Source organism: Thalia democratica, unplaced genomic scaffold (genome assembly GCF_965202585.1).
Source record: "Thalia democratica unplaced genomic scaffold, ktThaDemo2.hap1.1 HAP1_SCAFFOLD_950, whole genome shotgun sequence".
Taxonomy (NCBI): domain Eukaryota; kingdom Metazoa; phylum Chordata; class Thaliacea; order Salpida; family Salpidae; genus Thalia; species Thalia democratica.
The window spans coordinates 30,618-36,999 of record NW_028139892.1 but is presented as its reverse complement, the minus strand read 5'-3'; positions in this window follow the sequence as shown (position 1 = coordinate 36,999).

The following is a 6,382-nucleotide window of genomic DNA, read 5'->3' as shown; positions in this document are numbered from 1 at the left end:
AGTGGTAATAAAAAAATAGTCAAATCTTTAAGCAAAATGATCTTTAAGATGTTAGTTTAAATACATCTTAGTTCAAATATAAAAAATAGTTATACTTATAAATGTATATATCATTACCCTTTACTGATTCGAGTTGCCCTGTTCGAGTTTCCGTTTCTCGAGTTACTCCTGCTCGAGTTGTCTCTGCTTGAGTTTCCACTATTCAAGATTTTTCTGCTCGTGTTGTTTCTACTCGAGTTGTCCCTGCTTGAGTTGCTGCTGCTCGAGTTGCCCTGCTTGAGCTGCCCTCCTCGAGTTTCTTCAACTTGTCTTATTGTTCTTGCGTAGTAGTTAATGTTTAACAACGATCATGACTAATTCACATGGAGCTGAAAGTTCATGCAGCTCCATAATTCAGTTTTTCAACATTTTTTTTGTATTGAACACTTGTAAACGTTTAAAATGCAGCTGACACAGATTGGGCTTAAAGTTCTAACTTTACGAACGTTTTAAACATCAAATAAAAAATTTGAAAAAATATATTTTAGCAGGGAAATTAACGACGGTCATGTACAAGTACACATTTGGCTGTAATTTTTGTACAGTTTCATTTAACATAACTTTCATGTTTTTTAAGCTACCGTAAACATTTTTACATCATTTTAAAGCTTAATTTCTAAGCTTAAAATAAAGTTATTTTGATGTTATTTAGGGTTGTACAGCTGAAGCAGAACCCCATTTAAAGCAGCGTGTTTAAAAGATTAAACTCTAAAACATAAACATTTTGTACGCTCTATTTTTTTATTTTTTAGGTGGAGCATCAGCTCCAGCGTTCCACCCCATGCGACGCCCTCGGTACTAAATATACTACTTTTACTAACAAATTTAACCTTGTATCCAAAAATTAATGAGTTCGATCAATTTTACACATCTAAAGAAGCAATAGGATGTAAATGTAAAGTTTTGAATTAAATTATACTTTTAACTAAACTAATAACAAAAATAAAAAAGTCGATTATAAAAATTTAAATAGATATTTTACTTTGATTAATAACATTATAAAAAAATTTCAATTACAGAGTCAGAAAGTATTTTTGTTTTATATCGCGAATTTTATAAAACTAGGCAATGAAATTGCATGTTTCAATTCTATCAAAATTGAATATTTTCCCTGGTTGTAGTTTTATTGAATTGAATAAAAAGTAGTACAAGTTTGTAGTTCTACTGCAATGAATTTGTGAAAACAAATTAAATGGATGTAAGCTACAACTTTTTTAATAACTTAAATAAAAAGTAATGAGGTATCCATCAAGCCACGAGCATAAAGTTAATTTTATAGGCAAATTTATTATTTTTTCAAAAAACATAAAACTTTAATGTCAATTATTTTCCTTATCTTAAAAGCTATCTAAAAATTTTTTTATTTTATTTTAGAGAACGCACCTTTGTGTCGTTAATTTAAAAAAAAATATTTGGTTTGGGGCTGGAATTATTTCATGGGGTCCCTCCAAAAACAAAGGTTTTTTTTTTGTTGTTCTCATCAAATGGTATTAAAACTAAAAATAAATATTTTTTTATATATTTTATTTTCTTTTTTCCTTAATTTGCATGTTATTAAAACTCTTAAATGTTTATTTTATAAATAATGTTAATATCTTTTACGATTTGGCCCCAAATCAAAATGTAGTATATTACACTATCATTTGCCTTGGCCATTTCCTAGATAAAAAATTGATAAAAGGAAAAAAAAAGTTAATAAGAATGTGAACTACATCAAATTTGATTAAAATAAAATAATTTAAAAAAATTTGTTATAATTCTTATCAATTATTTTTTTCCTTTTATCAATTTTTTATCTAGGAAATGGCCAAGGCAAATGATAGTGTAGTATACATCATTTTGATTTGGGGCCAAATCGTAAAAAATATTAACATTATTTATAAAATAAACATTTAAGAGTTTAAATAACATGCAAACTAAGGGAAAAAGAAAATAAAATTAGAAAAAAAAATATTTATTTTTGGTTTAAATACCATTTGATGAAAAAAAACAAAAAAAAAACCTTTATTTTTGGAGGGACCCCATGAAATAATTCCAACCCCAAACCAAATATTTTTTTTTTTTCAAATTAAAGACAAAGGTGCGTTCTCTAAAATAAAACAAAATTTTTTAGATAGCTTTTAAGATAAGGAAAATAATTGACATTAAAGTTTTATGTTTTTTGAAAAATTAATAAATTTTCCTGTAAAATTAGCTTTATGCTCGTCATCAAGCCCTGCTACTGCTTTTCGAAAAAAAAACATGTAAATGAATGTGCTAAGAAAATGAGTTGCAAAAGTTTATAGTTTTTAATAATATTATTATACAGTTTATCATGTAATTTAAAATGAAGGATATGTTTTTTAACTTAAAGTTTTTCATTTTGTAATTTAATTTAAAACAAAAATTATGAACAAAATAAATTTTTATTGGTCCTAAAGTTTTATTTTTATTGCTGTATTAATTAAAGCTACTCAAAAATTCAGGGTTGCCATTCTTTGAGTCAAAAAATCTTCCCTGAGTGACCAGAAACTTCCCTGAGTAAACTTAAACTTTCCTGAGTTTCCGTATTTTTTTAAGTCCTTAAATTTTTTTTTTGATTCTGGCGCAAATTACTAATACCTCATGCTCATTTTTCTTTTTTAATAATAAAATGAAGGTTGTATGTGTATGCTTCTGCATTAGATGCTTACTAAACTTATGAAAAAAAATTGTTTTCAGAAATTCAAGGTTAGAAAGTTAAATCAATTGAGATTAAAAAACAAAATTTGTGCTCAATTTTGTATAAGCTTGTTAGTTAACATTTTACATAATAGAATGTAGTTTAATTTTTTTGACATTTTAATTAACAAACTTTAATTATTTTATAGTAATAACTTCCATTTGAAGTACTCACTTAAATGCATGTATAATAAATTCAATGTATGTCTTTCCTAGCAACTGTTGTGAATGCAGTAAACAAAATTTAAAAGCTTAACATTATTGTAAAAAAACCTGCAAAAAAAAAATTAAAAAAAAATTTACTAACTAAAGAAATACCTCATATCAAAATGCAACTTAGTACCTAACAATCGGTTGGATAAAATATAATCTAAAAGAATAAAGTTTTAATTTTTTAATGGGTTTAAGATGTTCATACACAATCTGTTTTAAATAACTGAAAACATAATTAGGATCTAAAAAATAATTTCACATTACCTAATAAAATTTCTATTGTCTAATAACAATGTCTTAATATTTTCAATTATTTTTAGGTAAGCAATTTTTAATTAATAGTATTAATTTAATTTTCAAGTTTATCAGTGTTATCCTTAACAACTCTTCCCCTTTCTAATATTTTTTTCATTGCTTCAAAATCAGATTGTCTGTCACCTGCAGTATATTTGACATAGTCTTCATTCAAACAAACATTTGAGTTGCTTTATTAGTTTACTTTTTTGTTCTCCCTAACTTGCTCATACATCACCTTTATTTGCAACATATTTAATAAAGCGCTGTTGCTCAAAATATGCCAAATATTTGGCACTAAAAAATTAAAAAATATTAAACAAGGCCGAACTTAGTTCCACTATGCTGGTTTTAGACTGTTTGCATATAGATGATCTTTAATCATTCTTTGGCACCTTATTGTCATCTCTCCCATATTAGTTGATATTAGTTGTCATCGCACAGTAGATTAATTCCTTATTTAAGCTAAAGCCCGTTCAACACTTACCTGGCCATCACAACTTCAAGGACTCTTTTTAAATTTTTATACTTGCTTGGGATGTCCAGTGTGTCAAAATAAAAACTGTCTAAACTGATTTTCACCCACAAAATTTTCAAAAAGTATTTGAGTGATGGAAGAACTTGAATACTTTTTGAAAATTTTGTTGATGAAAATCAGTTTAGACAGTTTTTATTTTGACACACTGGACATCCCAAGCAAGTATGAAAATATAACAAGAGTCCTTGAAGTAATCAATGTATTGATTTATGCTGTCATCACCTTCTTTTGCCTTTAGTATCTTCATGCTGACTAGTTGTTGGACCAACCTTGTAAAGTTTCTGACACAATGGTCTTTACCCATTCCAACTAGACATGCTGGATTTAAAAACAGCAGCCTTTTCAAAGAATTTTAAACCAAAAACCATTCTTTTTTTAATTATAGTTCTTTTAAATGCGTAGTTAACCACAACTTTTATATCTTTAAACTGTTTGCTTTTGTTTAACTTTAGTCATGACAAAAATAAACTTAAAACTTTAAAAAAACTACAATGTTCTAAGAATATTTAAGAACTAGCCGCAAGGCTAAAAAAATTCTAAATAAGCACTTAAAAATAAATAAAATTACTTTATTTGAACAAAATGTTGAAACAGGATTAACTAAATCTCATTCTAGATCTAGAAAAAAAAATGCCTGAGATTATTTAAAAAATCTTAAAACTTCCTTGAAATTTTTAGAAAGAATCAAAACTGCCCTGAGTTTCCCCGAGTTACCTGAAAATTATTTACAAAAAACATGGTGTGAGGCTTAATGACCCAAAGGTCTTTTTCCACAATAATCCACTAACCGTAGTTGTAAGTGTTCACATTTTCCTTTTTTTAATAAAGTTTTACAGTGAATATCTTCCATCTTATTTGTTTAAAGAATAAACTAGTTTAGTATGTCATCTACATTTAGGGGTAGGGAGTACTTGGGTGATGTTTGCTGGACTTATGAGTCCATATGAACTGGATGTATTGCTTCATTAAGAAGAATCTGAATTTTTTTTTTTAGTTAAAAAAAAAAGTTTACCACCCAAAAAACTAATTTCACCCCCAAAAATCACATAATTTCAATTTTTTGACTTAAACAGTAATAAAATCATTTAAACATGTCCTAGATTTATAATTTATGTCTTAAATGAAAGCTTATACTTATTGACAAATATTTAAAGACATATTAACTGCTTTTGATGTATTAAGACGTCATAATCACTCTAAATGTGCAAAATTTTTCTGTAATTGAAATGACATTACATCAGTAATATCTTTCTGCCTAGATGATTTGACACATAAAAGTAAAACGGCAGAAGAATTCGCTTTTTATATTAGAAAAAAAAGTACAATTTTACAGAAAAAAAATTGAATATTTAGTGTAATAATGACGTCATAATAAAACAAAAGCAGTTGAAATGTCTTTAGTTTATGCCTATAATTATAAGTTTCCATTTAAGATATAAATTATAAGTCTAGGACATGTATAAGTAATTTTATTACTGTTTAAGTCATAAAATATGTGATGAAAAAGGACCAGTTTAAGGTTACTTGGACATTTTTTTTTGACTTATTTTTGACAACTTAAGAGTTGAAACACACACTGTTAAAGTCCAATTTTATCAACCTAAAGAAGAATTTTGTCATTATATATATTAAAATTATTAGCAAATGTATACTGCAATTTTTTAAATAATATTATTTTTTTATTTATATTTGCTATTATTTTTTAAATTGAATATCTTATCAGTTTAAATTTATATATCTGGTTGTTGGTTCACTTTGGTTGCAGCAGGGTAGTGATTCTACCTGAAATTTGTAAGTTAAAGTGAAAAAACTAGAAAAACTCAAAATTTGACACTTTTTGACAACACCAATTCTTAGAGTTTTGGAGTAAAATCAATAAAAGTATTGAAATTTTTAACAAATTAATTTGTGAAGTAAATCATTTATTTTGTTTTAAATTTAGATTAGATAAGAAATAACTGATGAATTATAAAAAAAAAATTTGACATCATTTAAAATTTTATTAGTCATTAAACTTACTTAAACTAGCATTGTAAAGTAATTTCAGTAAATTTATACTATGATTAACATTTTTTACTTTTAACTTAGCAAAAAAAATTTTGCTTTAAAAATCTGGAAGAAAATCAAAAAACCTTGAAAAAATTTGTAAAAAACCAGTGACCACCTTGTGGCAGTGATCTCACAGTTGGACTGATGTTGCAGCAAGATTCAGCAAGAGTAGAAGCTTGCTTAGTGATTTGAGTTTAAAATTTTTTCCTAACTTAGTAGTTTGTAACATTGAAGTTTTATCCTTATAAATGTTTGCCAAATAACAAGTCCTTGTGCCTTTAACTAATAAAAAGTTAGTGCTCAAAGTTTTTTAAATATATACAATTCTTTAGAAAGAATACTTTTTAAGATAAACTGACATTTAAGTTATTAATACAAATGAAACAACAAAGTTTTATTATTAGAAAAATATATTTTTAATAGTAATATTTTTGTACAAGCTACCATCAAAACACTTGATAAAATAAATTTTATATCAGTTATTTGTAATAAAAATTATGATTTAAAAATAGAAAGCCTTATAGTTATAAGAAACAGATAGTTTTAAAG